Source organism: Pseudophryne corroboree, chromosome 4 (genome assembly GCF_028390025.1).
Source record: "Pseudophryne corroboree isolate aPseCor3 chromosome 4, aPseCor3.hap2, whole genome shotgun sequence".
NCBI classification, from domain to species: Eukaryota; Metazoa; Chordata; class Amphibia; order Anura; family Myobatrachidae; genus Pseudophryne; species Pseudophryne corroboree.
The window spans coordinates 197529295-197548539 of record NC_086447.1 but is presented as its reverse complement, the minus strand read 5'-3'; the positions used below and the strand labels follow the sequence as shown (position 1 = coordinate 197548539).

At 38.0% G+C, this 19245-nt stretch overlaps 25 non-coding genes across 25 annotated transcripts; all 25 read left to right on the top strand.

Annotated features, from left to right (window-relative positions):
- Window positions 1-77: 77 nt before the first annotated feature.
- Window positions 78-150, top strand: TRNAF-GAA (transfer RNA phenylalanine (anticodon GAA)). The gene has a single exon. It is a non-coding gene; the product is annotated as a tRNA-Phe (tRNA).
- A 597-nt stretch (window positions 151-747) lies between these two features.
- Window positions 748-820, top strand: TRNAF-GAA (transfer RNA phenylalanine (anticodon GAA)). The gene has a single exon. It is a non-coding gene; the product is annotated as a tRNA-Phe (tRNA).
- A 312-nt stretch (window positions 821-1132) lies between these two features.
- TRNAF-GAA (transfer RNA phenylalanine (anticodon GAA)) lies at window positions 1133-1205 on the top strand. The gene has a single exon. It is a non-coding gene; the product is annotated as a tRNA-Phe (tRNA).
- An 814-nt stretch (window positions 1206-2019) lies between these two features.
- TRNAF-GAA (transfer RNA phenylalanine (anticodon GAA)) lies at window positions 2020-2092 on the top strand. The gene has a single exon. It is a non-coding gene; the product is annotated as a tRNA-Phe (tRNA).
- An 812-nt stretch (window positions 2093-2904) lies between these two features.
- On the top strand, window positions 2905-2977 carry TRNAF-GAA (transfer RNA phenylalanine (anticodon GAA)). Its single transcript has one exon. It is a non-coding gene; the product is annotated as a tRNA-Phe (tRNA).
- Window positions 2978-3574: 597 nt separating this feature from the next.
- Window positions 3575-3647, top strand: TRNAF-GAA (transfer RNA phenylalanine (anticodon GAA)). The gene has a single exon. It is a non-coding gene; the product is annotated as a tRNA-Phe (tRNA).
- Window positions 3648-3789: 142 nt separating this feature from the next.
- Window positions 3790-3862, top strand: TRNAF-GAA (transfer RNA phenylalanine (anticodon GAA)). The gene has a single exon. It is a non-coding gene; the product is annotated as a tRNA-Phe (tRNA).
- An 815-nt stretch (window positions 3863-4677) lies between these two features.
- Window positions 4678-4750, top strand: TRNAF-GAA (transfer RNA phenylalanine (anticodon GAA)). The gene has a single exon. It is a non-coding gene; the product is annotated as a tRNA-Phe (tRNA).
- A 1173-nt stretch (window positions 4751-5923) lies between these two features.
- TRNAF-GAA (transfer RNA phenylalanine (anticodon GAA)) lies at window positions 5924-5996 on the top strand. The gene has a single exon. It is a non-coding gene; the product is annotated as a tRNA-Phe (tRNA).
- Window positions 5997-6138: 142 nt separating this feature from the next.
- TRNAF-GAA (transfer RNA phenylalanine (anticodon GAA)) lies at window positions 6139-6211 on the top strand. The gene has a single exon. It is a non-coding gene; the product is annotated as a tRNA-Phe (tRNA).
- Window positions 6212-7025: 814 nt separating this feature from the next.
- On the top strand, window positions 7026-7098 carry TRNAF-GAA (transfer RNA phenylalanine (anticodon GAA)). The gene has a single exon. It is a non-coding gene; the product is annotated as a tRNA-Phe (tRNA).
- An 812-nt stretch (window positions 7099-7910) lies between these two features.
- TRNAF-GAA (transfer RNA phenylalanine (anticodon GAA)) lies at window positions 7911-7983 on the top strand. Its single transcript has one exon. It is a non-coding gene; the product is annotated as a tRNA-Phe (tRNA).
- Window positions 7984-9372: 1389 nt separating this feature from the next.
- On the top strand, window positions 9373-9445 carry TRNAF-GAA (transfer RNA phenylalanine (anticodon GAA)). Its single transcript has one exon. It is a non-coding gene; the product is annotated as a tRNA-Phe (tRNA).
- Window positions 9446-10336: 891 nt separating this feature from the next.
- Window positions 10337-10409, top strand: TRNAF-GAA (transfer RNA phenylalanine (anticodon GAA)). The gene has a single exon. It is a non-coding gene; the product is annotated as a tRNA-Phe (tRNA).
- Window positions 10410-10551: 142 nt separating this feature from the next.
- Window positions 10552-10624, top strand: TRNAF-GAA (transfer RNA phenylalanine (anticodon GAA)). Its single transcript has one exon. It is a non-coding gene; the product is annotated as a tRNA-Phe (tRNA).
- An 814-nt stretch (window positions 10625-11438) lies between these two features.
- TRNAF-GAA (transfer RNA phenylalanine (anticodon GAA)) lies at window positions 11439-11511 on the top strand. Its single transcript has one exon. It is a non-coding gene; the product is annotated as a tRNA-Phe (tRNA).
- An 812-nt stretch (window positions 11512-12323) lies between these two features.
- On the top strand, window positions 12324-12396 carry TRNAF-GAA (transfer RNA phenylalanine (anticodon GAA)). The gene has a single exon. It is a non-coding gene; the product is annotated as a tRNA-Phe (tRNA).
- An 814-nt stretch (window positions 12397-13210) lies between these two features.
- TRNAF-GAA (transfer RNA phenylalanine (anticodon GAA)) lies at window positions 13211-13283 on the top strand. The gene has a single exon. It is a non-coding gene; the product is annotated as a tRNA-Phe (tRNA).
- Window positions 13284-14097: 814 nt separating this feature from the next.
- On the top strand, window positions 14098-14170 carry TRNAF-GAA (transfer RNA phenylalanine (anticodon GAA)). The gene has a single exon. It is a non-coding gene; the product is annotated as a tRNA-Phe (tRNA).
- Window positions 14171-14982: 812 nt separating this feature from the next.
- On the top strand, window positions 14983-15055 carry TRNAF-GAA (transfer RNA phenylalanine (anticodon GAA)). Its single transcript has one exon. It is a non-coding gene; the product is annotated as a tRNA-Phe (tRNA).
- A 1389-nt stretch (window positions 15056-16444) lies between these two features.
- Window positions 16445-16517, top strand: TRNAF-GAA (transfer RNA phenylalanine (anticodon GAA)). Its single transcript has one exon. It is a non-coding gene; the product is annotated as a tRNA-Phe (tRNA).
- A 597-nt stretch (window positions 16518-17114) lies between these two features.
- TRNAF-GAA (transfer RNA phenylalanine (anticodon GAA)) lies at window positions 17115-17187 on the top strand. The gene has a single exon. It is a non-coding gene; the product is annotated as a tRNA-Phe (tRNA).
- Window positions 17188-17329: 142 nt separating this feature from the next.
- TRNAF-GAA (transfer RNA phenylalanine (anticodon GAA)) lies at window positions 17330-17402 on the top strand. The gene has a single exon. It is a non-coding gene; the product is annotated as a tRNA-Phe (tRNA).
- Window positions 17403-18216: 814 nt separating this feature from the next.
- TRNAF-GAA (transfer RNA phenylalanine (anticodon GAA)) lies at window positions 18217-18289 on the top strand. Its single transcript has one exon. It is a non-coding gene; the product is annotated as a tRNA-Phe (tRNA).
- An 812-nt stretch (window positions 18290-19101) lies between these two features.
- TRNAF-GAA (transfer RNA phenylalanine (anticodon GAA)) lies at window positions 19102-19174 on the top strand. The gene has a single exon. It is a non-coding gene; the product is annotated as a tRNA-Phe (tRNA).
- Window positions 19175-19245: the final 71 nt, after the last annotated feature.

Genomic DNA, 19245 nt, shown 5'->3' with positions numbered 1-19245 from the left:
TGTTCATCAAGAACACTTAATGCTCTTTTTTTTCCCTGCTTAAAACCCCAAATACGGCTTGACATCTTTCACAATTAGCCGAAATAGCTCAGTTGGGAGAGCGTTAGACTGAAGATCTAAAGGTCCCTGGTTCGATCCTGGGTTTCGGCATATTTAGTTGCTGTTTTTTTGTTACAGAATAGCAATTTAGCAGCAGAAACTGCCGTGTTCAGGTTCTGGTCTTCAAGATCATTTCATGTTATTACAGTTTGCATTATTATTAGCCCCAATAAAATAATTTCTTATTAGTAGAGCTTGCCGAAATAGCTCAGTTGTGACAACATTAGACTGAAGATCTAAGGGTGTCTTGTTCAATCCTGGGGTTTAGCATGGTTGGGTGTTTGCTTTTGCTACTGAATAGCAATTTAGCAGCAAAAACTGTTGTGTTCAGGTTTTGATCTTGAAAAGCATTTTATGTTATTTCAGTTTGCAAAATCTTTAGCTCCTAAAAAAAGACATTCTTATCAGTATAGCTTGCCAAAATAGCTCAGTTGTGAGAGCAATAGACTGAAGACCTTAAAATCCCTAGTACGATCGTGGGTTTCCACATGTTTGGGTGTTTGCAGTTTGTTACTGAGTAGCAATTCAGCAAAAAGAAATTTAGCAGCAGGAACTTTCATTTTCAGGTTTCGCCCTCTAGGACACTTGATGTTCTTTCAGTTTGCCTTATCTTAAACACCAAAAAAGACTTTCCAAATGTCAGATGTAGCTGCAATAGCTCATTTGGGAGAGCATTAGACTGAAGATCTATAAGTCCCTGGTTCGATCCCGGGTTTCGGCATGTTTAGTAGCTGTATTTTTGTTACAGAATAGCAATTTACCAGAAGAATCTTTCATTATAAGTAGTGATGAGCGGGTTCGGTTTTACTCGGTTTTACTCGGTTTTACTCGGTTCTCAAAACGGCATCTTATTGGCTCACGGATGTCACGTGTTTTGGATAGCCAATAAGATGCCGTTTTGAGAACCGAGTAAAACCGAGTAAAACCGAACCTCGCTCATCACTAATTATAAGGTGTTGCTCTTCAAGAACACTTGATGCTCTTTTTTTCCCAACCTAAAACCCCAAATACGACTTCACATCTGTCACAATTAGCCGAAATAGCTCAGTTGGGAGAGCGTTAGACTGAAGATCTAAAGGTCCCTGGTTCGATCCCGGGTTTCGGCATATTTAGTTGCTGTTTTTTTTGTTACAGAATAGCAATTTAGCAGCAGAAACTGCCGTGTTCAGGTTCTGGTCTTCAAGAACATTTCATGTTATTACAGTTTGCATTATTATTAGCCCCAATAAAATAATTTCTTATTAGTAGAGCTTGGCGAAATAGCTCAGTTGTGACAACATTAGACTGAAGATCTAAGGGTGTCTTGTTCAATCCTGGGGTTTAGCATGGTTGGGTGTTTGCTTTTGCTACTGAATAGCAATTTAGCAGCAAAAACTGTTGTGTTCAGGTTTTGATCTTGAAAAGCATTTTATGTTATTTCAGTTTGCAAAATCTTTAGCTCCTAAAAAAAGACATTCTTATCAGTATAGCTTGCCAAAATAGCTCAGTTGTGAGAGCAATAGACTGAAGACCTTAAAATCCCTAGTGCGATCGTGGGTTTCCACATGTTTGGGTGTTTGCAGTTTGTTACTGAGTAGCAATTCAGCAAAAAGAAATTTAGCAGCAGAAACTTTCATTTTCAGGTTTCGCCCTCTAGGACACTTGATGTTCTTTCAGTTTGCCTTATCTTAAACACCAAAAAAGACTTTCTAAACGTCAGACTTACACGCAATAGCTCTTTTGTGAGAGCATTAAACTGAAGATCTAAAGGTCCTGGGTTCGATCCCAGGATTTGGCATGTTTAGTTGCTGTATTTTTGTTACAGAATAGCAATTTACCAGCAGAATCTTTCATTATCAGGTGTTGTTCATCAAGAACACTTAATGCTCTTTTTTTTCCCTGCCTAAAACCCCAAATACGGCTTGACACATTTCACAATTAGCCGAAATAGCTCAGTTGGGAGAGCGTTAGACTGAAGATCTAAAGGTCCCTGGTTCGATCCCGGGTTTCTGCATATTTAGTTGCTGTTTTTTTGTTACAGAATAGCAATTGAGCAGCAGAAACTGCCGTGTTCAGGTTCTGGTCTTCAAGATAATTTCATGTTATTACAGTTTGCATTATTATTAGCCCCAATAAAAGAATTTCTTATTAGTAGAGCTTGGCGAAATAGCTCAGTTGTGACAACATTAGACTGAAGATCTAAGGGTGTCTTGTTCAATCCTGGGGTTTAGCATGGTTGGGTGTTTGCTTTTGCTACTGAATAGCAATTTAGCAGCAAAAACTGTTGTTTTCAGTTTTTGATCTTGAAAAACATTTTATGTTATTTCAGTTTGCAAAATCTTTAGCTCCAAAAAAAGACATTCTTATCAGTATAGCTTGCCAAAATAGCTCAGTTGTGAGAGCAATAGACTGAAGACCTTAAAATCCCTAGTACGATTGTGGGTTTCCACATGTTTGGGTGTTTGCATTTTGTTACTGAGTAGCAATTCAGCAAAAAGAAATTTAGCAGCAGAAACGTTTATTTTCAGGTTTCGCCCTCTAGGACACTTGATGTTCTTTCAGTTTGCCTTATCTTAAACACCAAAAAAGACTTTCTAAAAGTCAGACGTAGCTGCAGTAGCTCATTTGGGAGAGCATTAGACTGAAGTTCTATAAGTCACTGGTTCGATCCCGGGTTTCGGCATGTTTAGTAGCTGTATTTTTGTTACAGAATAGCAATTTACCAGCAGAATCTTTCATTATCAGGTGTTGTTCATCAAGAACACTTAATGCTCTTTTTTTTTCCAGCCTAAAACCCCAAATACGGCTTAATATCTTTCACAATTAGCCGTAATAGCTCAGTTGGGAGAGCGTTAGACTGAAGATCTAAAGGTCCCTGGTTCAATCCCGGGTTTCGGCATATTTTAGTTGCTGTTTTTTTGTTACAGAATAGCAATTTAGCAGCAGAAACTGCCGTGTTCAGGTTCTGGTCTTCAAGATCATTTCATGTTATTACAGTTTGCATTATTATTAGCCCCAATAAAAGAATTTCTTATTAGTAGAGCTTGGCGAAATAGCTCAGTTGTGAGAACATTAGACTGAAGATCTAAGGGTGTCTTGTTCAATCCTGGGGTTTAGCATGGTTGGGTGTTTGCTTTTGCTACTGAATAGCAATTTAGCAGCAAAAACTGTTGTTTTCAGTTTTTGATCTTGAAAAACATTTTATGTTATTTCAGTTTGCAAAATCTTTAGCTCCAAAAAAAGACATTCTTATCAGTATAGCTTGCCAAAATAGCTCAGTTGTGAGAGCAATAGACTGAAGACCTTAAAATCCCTAGTACGATCGTGGGTTTCCACATGTTTGGGTGTTTGCAGTTTGTTACTGAGTAGCAATTCAGCAAAAAGAAATTTAGCAGCAGAAACGTTTATTTTCAGGTTTCGCCATCTAGGACACTTGATGTTCTTTCAGTTTGCCTTATCTTAAACACCAAAAAAGACTTTCCCAATGTCAGACGTAGCTGCAATAGCTCATTTGGGAGAGCATTAGACTGAAGATCTATAAGTCCCTGGTTCGATCCCGGGTTTCGGCATGTTTAGTAGCTGTATTTTTGTTACAGAATAGCAATTTACCAGCAGAATCTTTCATTATAAGGTATTGCTCTTCAAGAACACTTGATGCTCTTTTTTTCCCAACCTAAAACCCCAAATACGACTTCACATCTGTCACAATTAGCCGAAATAGCTCAGTTGGGAGAGCGTTAGACTGAAGATCTAAAGGTCCCTGGTTCGATTCTGGGTTTCGGCATATTTAGTTGCTGTTTTTTTTTGTTACAGAATAGCAATTTAGCAGCAGAAACTGCCGTGTTCAGGTTCTGGTCTTCAAGAACATTTCATGTTATTACAGTTTGCATTATTATTAGCCCCAATAAAAGAATTTCTTATTAGTAGAGCTTGGCGAAATAGCTCAGTTGTGACAACATTAGACTGAAGATCTAAGGGTGACTTGTTCAATCCTGGGGTTTAGCATGGTTGGGTGTTTGCTTTTGCTACTGAATAGCAATTTAGCAGCAAAAACTGTTGTGTTCAGGTTTTGATCTTGAAAAGCATTTTATGTTATTTCAGTTTGCAAAATCTTTAGCTCCTAAAAAAAGACATTCTTATCAGTATAGCTTGCCAAAATAGCTCAGTTGTGAGAGCAATAGACTGAAGACCTTAAAATCCCTAGTACGATCGTGGGTTTCCACATGTTTGGGTGTTTGCAGTTTGTTACTGAGTAGCAATTCAGCAAAAAGAAATTTAGCAGCAGGAACTTTCATTTTCAGGTTTCGCCCTCTAGGACACTTGATGTTCTTTCAGTTTGCCTTATCTTAAACACCAAAAAAGACTTTATAAACGTCAGACTTACACGCAATAGCTCTTTTGTGAGAGCATTAAACTGAAGATCTAAAGGTCCTGGGTTCGATCCCAGGATTCGGCATGTTTAGTTGCTGTATTTTTGTTACAGAATAGCAATTTACCAGCAGAATCTTTCATTATCAGGTGTTGTTCATCAAGAACACTTAATGCTCTTTTTTTCCCCTGCCTAAAACCCCAAATACGGCTTGACATCTTTCACAATTAGCCGAAATAGCTCAGTTGGGAGAGCGTTAGACTGAAGATCTAAAGGTCCCTGGTTCAAGCCCGGGTTTCGGCATATTTAGTTGCTGTTTTTTTGTTACAGAATAGCAATTTAGCAGCAGAAACTGCCATGTTCAGGTTCTGGTCTTCAGGATCATTTCATGTTATTACAGTTTGCATTATTATTAGCCCCAATAAAATAATTTCTTATTAGTAGAGCTTGGCGAAATAGCTCAGTTGTGACAACATTAGACTGAAGATCTAAGGGTGTCTTGTTCAATCCTGGGGTTTAGCATGGTTGGGTGTTTGCTTTTGCTACTGAATAGCAATTTAGCAGCAAAAACTGTTGTGTTCAGGTTTTGATCTTGAAAAGCATTTTATGTTATTTCAGTTTGCAAAATCTTTAGCTCCTAAAAAAAGACATTCTTATCAGTATAGCTTGCCAAAATAGCTCAGTTGTGTTTTGTTATTAGCCCCAATAAAATAATTTCTTATTAGTAGAGCTTGGCGAAATAGCTCAGTTGTGACAACATTAGACTGAAGATCTAAGGGTGTCTTGTTCAATCCTGGGGTTTAGCATGGTTGGGTGTTTGCTTTTGCTACTGAATAGCAATTTAGCAGCAAAAACTGTTGTGTTCAAGTTTTGATCTTGAAAAGCATTTTATGTTATTTCAGTTTGCAAAATCTTTAGCTCCTAAAAAAAGACATTCTTATCAGTATAGCTTGCCAAAATAGCTCAGTTGTGAGAGCAATAGACTGAAGACCTTAAAATCCCTAGTACGATCGTGGGTTTCCACATGTTTGGGTGTTTGCAGTTTGTTACTGAGTAGCAATTCAGCAAAAAGAAATTTAGCAGCAGAAACTTTCATTTTCAGGTTTCGCCCTCTAGGACACTTGATGTTCTTTCAGTTTGCCTTATCTTAAACACCAAAAAAGACTTTCTAAACGTCAGACTTACACGCAATAGCTCTTTTGTGAGAACATTAAACTGAAGATCTAAAGGTCCTGGGTTCGATCCCAGGATTCGGCATGTTGTGAGAGCAATAGACTGAAGACCTTAAAATCCCTAGTACGATCGTGGGTTTCCACATGTTTGGGTGTTTGCAGTTTGTTACTGAGTAGCAATTCAGCAAAAAGAAATTTAGCAGCAGGAACTTTCATTTTCAGGTTTCGCCCTCTAGGACACTTGATGTTCTTTCAGTTTGCCTTATCTTAAACACCAAAAAAGACTTTCCAAATGTCAGATGTAGCTGCAATAGCTCATTTGGGAGAGCATTAGACTGAAGATCTATAAGTCCCTGGTTCGATCCCGGGTTTCGGCATGTTTAGTAGCTGTATTTTTGTTACAGAATAGCAATTTACCAGAAGAATCTTTCATTATAAGGTGTTGCTCTTCAAGAACACTTGATGCTCTTTTTTTCCCAACCTAAAACCCCAAATACGACTTCACATCTGTCACAATTAGCCGAAATAGCTCAGTTGGGAGAGCGTTAGACTGAAGATCTAAAGGTCCCTGGTTCGATCCCGGGTTTCGGCATATTTAGTTGCTGTTTTTTTTGTTACAGAATAGCAATTTAGCAGCAGAAACTGCCGTGTTCAGGTTCTGGTCTTCAAGAACATTTCATGTTATTACAGTTTGCATTATTATTAGCCCCAATAAAATAATTTCTTATTAGTAGAGCTTGGCGAAATAGCTCAGTTGTGACAACATTAGACTGAAGATCTAAGGGTGTCTTGTTCAATCCTGGGGTTTAGCATGGTTGGGTGTTTGCTTTTGCTACTGAATAGCAATTTAGCAGCAAAAACTGTTGTGTTCAGGTTTTGATCTTGAAAAGCATTTTATGTTATTTCAGTTTGCAAAATCTTTAGCTCCTAAAAAAAGACATTCTTATCAGTATAGCTTGCCAAAATAGCTCAGTTGTGAGAGCAATAGACTGAAGACCTTAAAATCCCTAGTGCGATCGTGGGTTTCCACATGTTTGGGTGTTTGCAGTTTGTTACTGAGTAGCAATTCAGCAAAAAGAAATTTAGCAGCAGAAACTTTCATTTTCAGGTTTCGCCCTCTAGGACACTTGATGTTCTTTCAGTTTGCCTTATCTTAAACACCAAAAAAGACTTTCTAAACGTCAGACTTACACGCAATAGCTCTTTTGTGAGAGCATTAAACTGAAGATCTAAAGGTCCTGGGTTCGATCCCAGGATTTGGCATGTTTAGTTGCTGTATTTTTGTTACAGAATAGCAATTTACCAGCAGAATCTTTCATTATCAGGTGTTGTTCGTCAAGAACACTTAATGCTCTTTTTTTTCCCAGCCTAAAACCCCAAATACGGCTTGACATCTTTCACAATTAGCCGAAATAGCTCAGTTGGGAGAGCGTTAGACTGAAGATCTAAAGGTCCCTGGTTCGATCCCGGGTTTCTGCATATTTAGTTGCTGTTTTTTTGTTACAGAATAGCAATTGAGCAGCAGAAACTGCCGTGTTCAGGTTCTGGTCTTCAAGATCATTTCATGTTATTACAGTTTGCATTATTATTAGCCCCAATAAAAGAATTTCTTATTAGTAGAGCTTGGCGAAATAGCTCAGTTGTGACAACATTAGACTGAAGATCTAAGGGTGTCTTGTTCAATCCTGGGGTTTAGCATGGTTGGGTGTTTGCTTTTGCTACTGAATAGCAATTTAGCAGCAAAAACTGTTGTTTTCAGTTTTTGATCTTGAAAAACATTTTATGTTATTTCAGTTTGCAAAATCTTTAGCTCCAAAAAAAGACATTCTTATCAGTATAGCTTGCCAAAATAGCTCAGTTGTGAGAGCAATAGACTGAAGACCTTAAAATCCCTAGTACGATTGTGGGTTTCCACATGTTTGGGTGTTTGCATTTTGTTACTGAGTAGCAATTCAGCAAAAAGAAATTTAGCAGCAGAAACGTTTATTTTCAGGTTTCGCCCTCTAGGACACTTGATGTTCTTTCAGTTTGCCTTATCTTAAACACCAAAAAAGACTTTCTAAATGTCAGACGTAGCTGCAATAGCTCATTTGGGAGAGCATTAGACTGAAGTTCTATAAGTCACTGGTTCGATCCCGGGTTTCGGCATGTTTAGTAGCTGTATTTTTGTTACAGAATAGCAATTTACCAGCAGAATCTTTCATTATCAGGTGTTGTTCATCAAGAACACTTAATGCTCTTTTTTTTTCCAGCCTAAAACCCCAAATACGGCTTAATATCTTTCACAATTAGCCGTAATAGCTCAGTTGGGAGAGCGTTAGACTGAAGATCTAAAGGTCCCTGGTTCGATCCCGGGTTTCGGCATATTTTAGTTGCTGTTTTTTTGTTACAGAATAGCAATTTAGCAGCAGAAACTGCCGTGTTCAGGTTCTGGTCTTCAAGATCATTTCATGTTATTACAGTTTGCATTATTATTAGCCCCAATAAAAGAATTTCTTATTAGTAGAGCTTGGCGAAATAGCTCAGTTGTGACAACATTAGACTGAAGATCTAAGGGTGTCTTGTTCAATCCTGGGGTTTAGCATGGTTGGGTGTTTGCTTTTGCTACTGAATAGCAATTTAGCAGCAAAAACTGTTGTGTTCAGGTTTTGATCTTGAAAAGCATTTTATGTTATTTCAGTTTGCAAAATCTTTAGCTCCTAAAAAAAGACATTCTTATCAGTATAGCTTGCCAAAATAGCTCAGTTGTGTTTTGTTATAAGCCCCAATAAAATAATTTCTTATTAGTAGAGCTTGGCGAAATAGCTCAGTTGTGACAACATTAGACTGAAGATCTAAGGGTGTCTTGTTCAATCCTGGGGTTTAGCATGGTTGGGTGTTTGCTTTTGCTACTGAATAGCAATTTAGCAGCAAAAACTGTTGTGTTCAAGTTTTGATCTTGAAAAGCATTTTATGTTATTTCAGTTTGCAAAATCTTTAGCTCCTAAAAAAAGACATTCTTATCAGTATAGCTTGCCAAAATAGCTCAGTTGTGAGAGCAATAGACTGAAGACCTTAAAATCCCTAGTACGATCGTGGGTTTCCACATGTTTGGGTGTTTGCAGTTTGTTACTGAGTAGCAATTCAGCAAAAAGAAATTTAGCAGCAGAAACTTTCATTTTCAGGTTTCGCCCTCTAGGACACTTGATGTTCTTTCAGTTTGCCTTATCTTAAACACCAAAAAAGACTTTCTAAACGTCAGACTTACACGCAATAGCTCTTTTGTGAGAACATTAAACTGAAGATCTAAAGGTCCTGGGTTCGATCCCAGGATTCGGCATGTTGTGAGAGCAATAGACTGAAGACCTTAAAATCCCTAGTACGATCATGGGTTTCCACATGTTTGGGTGTTTGCAGTTTGTTACTGAGTAGCAATTCAGCAAAAAGAAATTTAGCAGCAGAAACGTTTAGTTTCAGGTTTCGCCCTCTAGGACACTTGATGTTCTTTCAGTTTGCCTTATCTTAAACACCAAAAAAAACTTTCCCAATGTCAGACGTAGCTGCAATAGCTCATTTGGGAGAGCATTAGACTGAAGATCTATAAGTCCCTGGTTCGATCCCGGGTTTTGGCATATTTAGTAGCTGTATTTTTGTTACAGAATAGCAATTTACCAGCAGAATCTTTCATTATAAGGTATTGCTCTTCAAGAACACTTGATGCTCTTTTTGACCCAACCTAAAACCCCAAATACGACTTCACATCTGTCACAATTAGCCGAAATAGCTCAGTTGGGAGAGCGTTAGACTGAAGATCTAAAGGTCCCTGGTTCGATCCCGGGTTTCGGCATATTTAGTTGCTGGTTTTTTTTGTTACAGAATAGCAATTTAGCAGCAGAAACTGCCGTGTTCAGGTTCTGGTCTTCAAGAACATTTCATGTTATTACAGTTTGCATTATTATTAGCCCCAATAAAAGAATTTCTTATTAGTAGAGCTTGGCAAAACAGCTCAGTTGTGACAACATTAGACTGAAGATCTAAGGGTGTCTTGTTCAATCCTGGGGTTTAGCATGGTTGGGTGTTTGCTTTTGCTACTGAATAGCAATTTAGCAGCAAAAACTGTTGTGTTCAGGTTTTGATCTTGAAAAGCATTTTATGTTATTTCAGTTTGCAAAATCTTTAGCTCCTAAAAAAAGACATTCTTATCAGTATAGCTTGCCAAAATAGCTCAGTTGTGAGAGCAATAGACTGAAGACCTTAAAATCCTTAGTACGATCGTGGGTTTCCACATGTTTGGGTGTTTGCAGTTTGTTACTGAGTAGCAATTCAGCAAAAAGAAATTTAGCAGCAGGAACTTTCATTTTCAGGTTTCGCCCTCTAGGACACTTGATGTTCTTTCAGTTTGCCTTATCTTAAACACCAAAAAAGACTTTCTAAACGTCAGACTTACACGCAATAGCTTTTTTGTGAGAGCATTAAACTGAAGATCTAAAGGTCCTGGGTTCGATCCCAGGATTCGGCATGTTGTGAGAGCAATAGACTGAAGACCTTAAAATCCCTAGTACGATCGTGGGTTTCCACATGTTTGGGTGTTTGCAGTTTGTTACTGAGTAGCAATTCAGCAAAAAGAAATTTAGCAGCTGGAACTTTCATTTTCAGGTTTCGCCCTCTAGGACACTTTATGTTCTTTCAGTTTGCCTTATCTTAAACACCAAAAAAGACTTTCCAAATGTCAGACGTAGCTGCAATAGCTCATTTGGGAGAGCATTAGACTGAAGATCTATAAGTCCCTGGTTCGATCCCGGGTTTCGGCATGTTTAGTAGCTGTATTTTTGTTACAGAATAGCAATTTACCAGAAGAATCTTTCATTATAAGGTGTTGCTCTTCAAGAACACTTGATGCTCTTTTTTTCCCAACCTAAAACCCCAAATACGACTTCACATCTGTCACAATTAGCTGAAATAGCTCAGTTGGGAGAGCGTTAGACTGAAGATCTAAAGGTCCCTGGTTCGATCCCGGGTTTCGGCATATTTAGTTGCTGTTTTTTTTGTTACAGAATAGCAATTTAGCAGCAGAAACTGCCGTGTTCAGGTTCTGGTCTTCAAGAACATTTCATGTTATTACAGTTTGCATTATTATTAGCCCCAATAAAAGAATTTCTTATTAGTAGAGCTTGGCGAAATAGCTCAGTTGTGACAACATTAGACTGAAGATCTAAGGGTGTCTTGTTCAATCCTGGGGTTTAGCATGGTTGGGTGTTTGCTTTTGCTACTGAATAGCAATTTAGCAGCAAAAACTGTTGTGTTCAGGTTTTGATCTTGAAAAGCATTTTATGTTATTTCAGTTTGCAAAATCTTTAGCTCCTAAAAAAAGACATTCTTATCAGTATAGCTTGCCAAAATAGCTCAGTTGTGAGAGCAATAGACTGAAGACCTTAAAATCCCTAGTACGATCGTGGGTTTCCACATGTTTGGGTGTTTGCAGTTTGTTACTGAGTAGCAATTCAGCAAAAAGAAATTTAGCAGCAGAAACTTTCATTTTCAGGTTTCGCCCTCTAGGACACTTGATGTTCTTTCAGTTTGCCTTATCTTAAACACCAAAAAAGACTTTCTAAACGTCAGACTTACACGCAATAGCTCTTTTGTGAGAGCATTAAACTGAAGATCTAAAGGTCCTGGGTTCGATCCCAGGATTCGGCATGTTTAGTTGCTGTATTTTTGTTACAGAATAGCAATTTACCAGCAGAATCTTTCATTATCAGGTGTTGTTCATCAAGAACACTTAATGCTCTTTTTTTCCCCAGCCTAAAACCCCAAATACGGCTTGATATCTTTCACAATTAGCCGAAATAGCTCAGTTGGGAGAGCGTTAGACTGAAGATCTAAAGGTCCCTGGTTCGATCCCGGGTTTCTGCATATTTAGTTGCTGTTTTTTTGTTACAGAATAGCAATTTAGCAGCAGAAACTGCCGTGTTCAGGTTCTGGTCTTCAAGATCATTTCATGTTATTACAGTTTGCATTATTTATTAGCCCCAATAAAATAATTTCTTATTAGTAGAGCTTGGCGAAATAGCTCAGTTGTGACAACATTAGACTGAAGATCTAAGGGTGTCTTGTTCAATCCTGGGGTTTAGCATGGTTGGGTGTTTGCTTTTGCTACTGAATAGCAATTTAGCAGCAAAAACTGTTGTTTTCAGTTTTTGATCTTGAAAAACATTTTATGTTATTTCAGTTTGCAAAATCTTTAGCTCCAAAAAAAGACATTCTTATCAGTATAGCTTGCCAAAATAGCTCAGTTGTGAGAGCAATAGACTGAAGACCTTAAAATCCCTAGTACGATCGTGGGTTTCCACATGTTTGGGTGTTTGCATTTTGTTACTGAGTAGCAATTCAGCAAAAAGAAATTTAGCAGCAGAAACGTTTATTTGCAGGTTTCGCCCTCTAGGACACTTGATGTTCTTTCAGTTTGCCTTATCTTAAACACCAAAAAAGACTTTCCAGATGTCAGACGTAGCTGCAATAGCTCATTTGGGAGAGCATTAGACTGAAGATCTATAAATCCCTGGTTCGATCCCGGGTTTCGGCATGTTTAGTAGCTGTATTTTTGTTACAGAATAGCAATTTACCAGCAGAATCTTTCATTATAAGGTGTTGCTCTTCAAGAACAGTTGATGCTCTTTTTTCCCCAACCTAAAACCCCAAATACGACTTCACATCTGTCACAATTAGCCGAAATAGCTCAGTTGGGAGAGCGTTAGACTGAAGATCTAAAGGTCCCTGGTTCGATCCCGGGTTTCGGCATATTTAGTTGCTGTTTTTTTTGTTACAGAATAGCAATTTAGCAGCAGAAACTGCCGTGTTCAGGTTCTGGTCTTCAAGAACATTTCATGTTATTACAGTTTGCATTATTATTAGCCCCAATAAAAGAATTTCTTATTAGTAGAGCTTGGCGAAATAGCTCAGTTGTGACAACATTATACTGAAGATCTAAGGGTGTCTTGTTCAATCCTGGGGTTTAGCATGGTTGGGTGTTTGCTTTTGCTACTGAATAGCAATTTAGCAGCAAAAACTGTTGTGTTCAGGTTTTGATCTTGAAAAGCATTTTATGTTATTTCAGTTTGCAAAATCTTTAGCTCCTAAAAAAAGACATTCTTATCAGTATAGCTTGCCAAAATAGCTCAGTTGTGAGAGCAATAGACTGAAGACCTTAAAATCCCTAGTACGATCGTGGGTTTCCACATGTTTGGGTGTTTGCAGTTTGTTACTGAGTAGCAATTCAGCAAAAAGAAATTTAGCAGCAGAAACTTTCATTTTCAGGTTTCGCCCTCTAGGACACTTGATGTTCTTTCAGTTTGCCTTATCTTAAACACCAAAAAAGACTTTCTAAACGTCAGACTTACACGCAATAGCTCTTTTGTGAGAGCATTAAACTGAAGATCTAAAGGTCCTGGGTTCGATCCCAGAATTCGTCATGTTTAGTTGCTGTATTTTTGTTACAGAATAGCAATTTACCAGCAGAATCTTTCATTATCAGGTGTTGTTCATCAAGAACACTTAATGCTCTTTTTTTTCCCAGCCTAAAACCCCAAATACGGCTTGACATCTTTCATAATTAGCCGAAATAGCTCAGTTGGGAGAGCGTTAGACTGAAGATCTAAAGGTCCCTGGTTCAATCCCGGGTTTCAGCATATTTAGTTGCTGTTTTTTTGTTACAGAATAGCAATTTAGCAGCAGAAACTGCCGTGTTCAGGTTCTGGTCTTCAAGATCATTTCATGTTATTACAGTTTGCATTATTATTAGCCCCAATAAAAGAATTTCTTATTAGTAGAGCATGGCGAAATAGCTCAGTTGTGAGAACATTAGACTGAAGATCTAAGGGTGTCTTGTTCAATCCTGGGGTTTAGCATGGTTGGGTGTTTGCTTTTGCTACTGAATAGCAATTTAGCAGCAAAAACTGTTGTGTTCAGGTTTTGATCTTGAAAAGCATTTTATGTTATTTCAGTTTGCAAAATCTTTAGCTCCTAAAAAAAGACATTCTTATCAGTATAGCTTGCCAAAATAGCTCAGTTGTGAGAGCAATAGACTGAAGACCTTAAAATCCCTAGTACAATCGTGGGTTTCCACATGTTTAGGTGTTTGCAGTTTGTTACTGAGTAGCAATTCAGCAAAAAGAAATTTAGCAGCAGAAACTTTCATTTTCAGGTTTCGCCCTCTAGGACACTTGATGTTCTTTCAGTTTGCCTTATCTTAAACACCAAAAAAGACTTTCTAAACGTCAGATTTACACGCAATATCTCTTTTGTGAGAGCATTAAACTGAAGATCTAAAGGTCCTGGGTTCGATCCCAGGATTCGGCATGTTTAGTTGCTGTATTTTTGTTACAGAATAGCAATTTACCAGCAGAATCTTTCATTATCAGGTGTTGTTCATCAAGAACACTTAATGCTCTTTTTTTTCCCCAGCCTAAAACCCCAAATACGGCTTAACATCTTTCACAATTAGCCGAAATAGCTCAGTTGGGAGAGCGTTAGACTGAAGATCTAAAGGTCCCTGGTTCGATCCCGGGTTTCAGCATATTTAGTTGTTGTTTTTTTGTTACAGAATAGCAATTTAGCAGCAGAAACTGCCGTGTTCAGGTTCTGGTCTTCAAGATCATTTCATGTTATTACAGTTTGCATTATTATTAGCCCCAATAAAAGAATTTCTTATTAGTAGAGCTTGGCGAAATAGCTCAGTTGTGAGAACATTAGACTGAAGATCTAAGGGTGTCTTGTTCAATCCTGGGGTTTAGCATGGTTGGGTGTTTGCTTTTGCTACTGAATAGCAATTTAGCAGCAAAAACTGTTGTTTTCAGTTTTTGATCTTGAAAAACATTTTATGTTATTTCAGTTTGCAAAATCTTTAGCTCCAAAAAAAGACATTCTTATCAGTATAGCTTGCCAAAATAGCTCAGTTGTGAGAGCAATAGACTGAAGACCTTAAAATCCCTAGTACGATCGTGGGTTTCCACATGTTTGGGTGTTTGCAGTTTGTTACTGAGTAGCAATTCAGCAAAAAGAAATTTAGCAGCAGGAACTTTCATTTTCAGGTTTCGCCCTCTAGGACACTTGATGTTCTTTCAGTTTGCCTTATCTTAAACACCAAAAAAGACTTTCTAAACGTCAGATTTACACGCAATATCTCTTTTGTGAGAGCATTAAACTGAAGATCTAAAGGTCCTGGGTTCGATCCCAGGATTCGGCATGTTTAGTTGCTGTATTTTTGTTACAGAATAGCAATTTACCAGCAGAATCTTTCATTATCAGGTGTTGTTCATCAAGAACACTTAATGCTCTTTTTTTCCCCTGCCTAAAACCCCAAATACGGCTTGACATCTTTCACAATTAGCCGAAATAGCTCAGTTGGGAGAGCGTTAGACTGAAGATCTAAAGGTCCCTGGTTCAAGCCCGGGTTTCGGCATATTTAGTTGCTGTTTTTTTGTTACAGAATAGCAATTTAGCAGCAGAAACTGCCATGTTCAGGTTCTGGTCTTCAGGATCATTTCATGTTATTACAGTTTGCATTATTATTAGCCCCAATAAAATAATTTCTTATTAGTAGAGCTTGGCGAAATAGCTCAGTTGTGACAACATTAGACTGAAGATCTAAGGGTGTCTTGTTCAATCCTGGGGTTTAGCATGGTTGGGTGTTTGCTTTTGCTACTGAATAGCAATTTAGCAGCAAAAACTGTTGTGTTCAGGTTTTGATCTTGAAAAGCATTTTATGTTATTTCAGTTTGCAAAATCTTTAGCTCCTAAAAAAAGACATTCTTATCAGTATAGCTTGCCAAAATAGCTCAGTTGTGTTTTGTTATTAGCCCCAATAAAATAATTTCTTATTAGTAGAGCTTGGCGAAATAGCTCAGTTGTGACAACATTAGACTGAAGATCTAAGGGTGTCTTGTTCAATCCTGGGGTTTAGCATGGTTGGGTGTTTGCTTTTGCTACTGAATAGCAATTTAGCAGCAAAAACTGTTGTGTTCAAGTTTTGATCTTGAAAAGCATTTTATGTTATTTCAGTTTGCAAAATCTTTAGCTCCTAAAAAAAGACATTCTTATCAGTATAGCTTGCCAAAATAGCTCAGTTGTGAGAGCAATAGACTGAAGACCTTAAAATCCCTAGTACGATCGTGGGTTTCCACATGTTTGGGTGTTTGCAGTTTGTTACTGAGTAGCAATTCAGCAAAAAGAAATTTAGCAGCAGAAACTTTCATTTTCAGGTTTCGCCCTCTAGGACACTTGATGTTCTTTCAGTTTGCCTTATCTTAAACACCAAAAAAGACTTTCTAAACGTCAGACTTACACGCAATAGCTCTTTTGTGAGAACATTAAACTGAAGATCTAAAGGTCCTGGGTTCGATCCCAGGATTCGGCATGTTGTGAGAGCAATAGACTGAAGACCTTAAAATCCCTAGTACGATCGTGGGTTTCCACATGTTTGGGTGTTTGCAGTTTGTTACTGAGTAGCAATTCAGCAAAAAGAAATTTAGCAGCAGGAACTTTCATTTTCAGGTTTCGCCCTCTAGGACACTTGATGTTCTTTCAGTTTGCCTTATCTTAAACACCAAAAAAGACTTTCTAAACGTCAGACTTACACGCAATATCTCTTTTGTGAGAGCATTAAACTGAAGAACTAAAGGTCCTGGGTTCGATCCCAGGATTCGGCATGTTTTGTTGCAGTATTTTTGTTACAGAATAGCAATTTACCAGCAGAATCTTTCATTATCAGGTGTTGTTCATCAAGAACACTTAATGCTCTTTTTTTTCCCTGCCTAAAACCCCAAATACGGCTTGACATCTTTCACAATTAGCCGAAATAGCTCAGTTGGGAGAGCGTTAGACTGAAGATCTAAAGGTCCCTGGTTCGATCCTGGGTTTTGGCATATTTAGTTGCTGTTTTTTTGTTACAGAATAGCAATTTAGCAGCAGAAACTGCCGTGTTCAGGTTCTGGTCTTCAAGATCATTTCATGTTATTACAGTTTGCATTATTATTAGCCCCAATAAAATAATTTCTTATTAGTAGAGCTTGGCGAAATAGCTCAGTTGTGACAACATTAGACTGAAGATCTAAGGGTGTCTTGTTCAATCCTGGGGTTTAGCATGGTTGGGTGTTTGCTTTTGCTACTGAATAGCAATTTAGCAGCAAAAACTGTTGTGTTCAGGTTTTGATCTTGAAAAGCATTTTATGTTATTTCAGTTTGCAAAATCTTTAGCTCCTAAAAAAAGACATTCTTATCAGTATAGCTTGCCAAAATAGCTCAGTTGTGAGAGCAATAGACTGAAGACCTTAAAATCCCTAGTACGATCGTGGGTTTCCACATGTTTGGGTGTTTGCAGTTTGTTACTGAGTAGCAATTCAGCAAAAAGAAATTTAGCAGCAGGAACCTTCATTTTCAGGTTTCGCCCTCTAGGACACTTGATGTTCTTTCAGTTTGCCTTATCTTAAACACCAAAAAAGACTTTCCAAATGTCAGATGTAGCTGCAATAGCTCATTTGGGAGAGCATTAGACTGAAGATCTATAAGTCCCTGGTTCGATCCCGGGTTTCGGCATGTTTAGTAGCTGTATTTTTGTTACAGAATAGCAATTTACCAGAAGAATCTTTCATTATAAGGTGTTGCTCTTCAAGAACACTTGATGCTCTTTTTTTCCCAACCTAAAACCCCAAATACGACTTCACATCTGTCACAATTAGCCGAAATAGCTCAGTTGGGAGAGCGTTAGACTGAAGATCTAAAGGTCCCTGGTTCGATCCCGGGTTTCGGCATATTTAGTTGCTGTTTTTTTTGTTACAGAATAGCAATTTAGCAGCAGAAACTGCCGTGTTCAGGTTCTGGTCTTCAAGAACATTTCATGTTATTACAGTTTGCATTATTATTAGCCCCAATAAAATAATTTCTTATTAGTAGAGCTTGGCGAAATAGCTCAGTTGTGACAACATTAGACTGAAGATCTAAGGGTGTCTTGTTCAATCCTGGGGTTTAGCATGGTTGGGTGTTTGCTTTTGCTACTGAATAGCAATTTAGCAGCAAAAACTGTTGTGTTTAGGTTTTGATCTTGAAAAGCATTTTATGTTATTTCAGTTTGCAAAATCTTTAGCTCCTAAAAAAAGACATTCTTATCAGTATAGCTTGCCAAAATAGCTCAGTTGTGAGAGCAATAGACTGAAGACCTTAAAATCCCTAGTGCGATCGTGGGTTTCCACATGTTTGGGTGTTTGCAGTTTGTTACTGAGTAGCAATTCAGCAAAAAGAAATTTAGCAGCAGAAACTTTCATTTTCAGGTTTCGCCCTCTAGGACACTTGATGTTCTTTCAGTTTGCCTTATCTTAAACACCAAAAAAGACTTTCTAAACATCAGACTTACACGCAATAGCTCTTTTGTGAGAGCATTAAACTGAAGATCTAAAGGTCCTGGGTTCGATCCCAGGATTTGGCATGTTTAGTTGCTGTATTTTTGTTACAGAATAGCAATTTACCAGCAGAATCTTTCATTATCAGGTGTTGTTCATCAAGAACACTTAATGCTCTTTTTTTTCCCAGCCTAAAACCCCAAATACGGCTTGACATCTTTCACAATTAGCCGAAATAGCTCAGTTGGGAGAGCGTTAGACTGAAGATCTAAAGGTCCCTGGTTCGATCCCGGGTTTCTGCATATTTAGTTGCTGTTTTTTTGTTACAGAATAGCAATTGAGCAGCAGAAACTGCCGTGTTCAGGTTCTGGTCTTCAAGATCATTTCATGTTATTACAGTTTGCATTATTATTAGCCCCAATAAAAGAATTTCTTATTAGTAGAGCTTGGCGAAATAGCTCAGTTGTGACAACATTAGACTGAAGATCTAAGGGTGTCTTGTTCAATCCTGGGGTTTAGCATGGTTGGGTGTTTGCTTTTGCTACTGAATAGCAATTTAGCAGCAAAAACTGTTGTTTTCAGTTTTTGATCTTGAAAAACATTTTATGTTATTTCAGTTTGCAAAATCTTTAGCTCCAAAAAAAGACATTCTTATCAGTATAGCTTGCCAAAATAGCTCAGTTGTGAGAGCAATAGACTGAAGACCTTAAAATCCCTAGTACGATTGTGGGTTTCCACATGTTTGGGTGTTTGCATTTTGTTACTGAGTAGCAATTCAGCAAAAAGAAATTTAGCAGCAGAAACGTTTATTTTCAGGTTTCGCCCTCTAGGACACTTGATGTTCTTTCAGTTTGCCTTATCTTAAACACCAAAAAAGACTTTCTAAATGTCAGACGTAGCTGCAATAGCTCATTTGGGAGAGCATTAGACTGAAGTTCTATAAGTCACTGGTTCGATCCCGGGTTTCGGCATGTTTAGTAGCTGTATTTTTGTTACAGAATAGCAATTTACCAGCAGAATCTTTCATTATCAGGTGTTGTTCATCAAGAACACTTAATGCTCTTTTTTTTTCCAGCCTAAAACCCCAAATACGGCTTAATATCTTTCACAATTAGCCGTAATAGCTCAGTTGGGAGAGCGTTAGACTGAAGATCTAAAGGTCCCTGGTTCGATCCCGGGTTTCGGCATATTTTAGTTGCTGTTTTTTTGTTACAGAATAGCAATTTAGCAGCAGAAACTGCCGTGTTCAGGTTCTGGT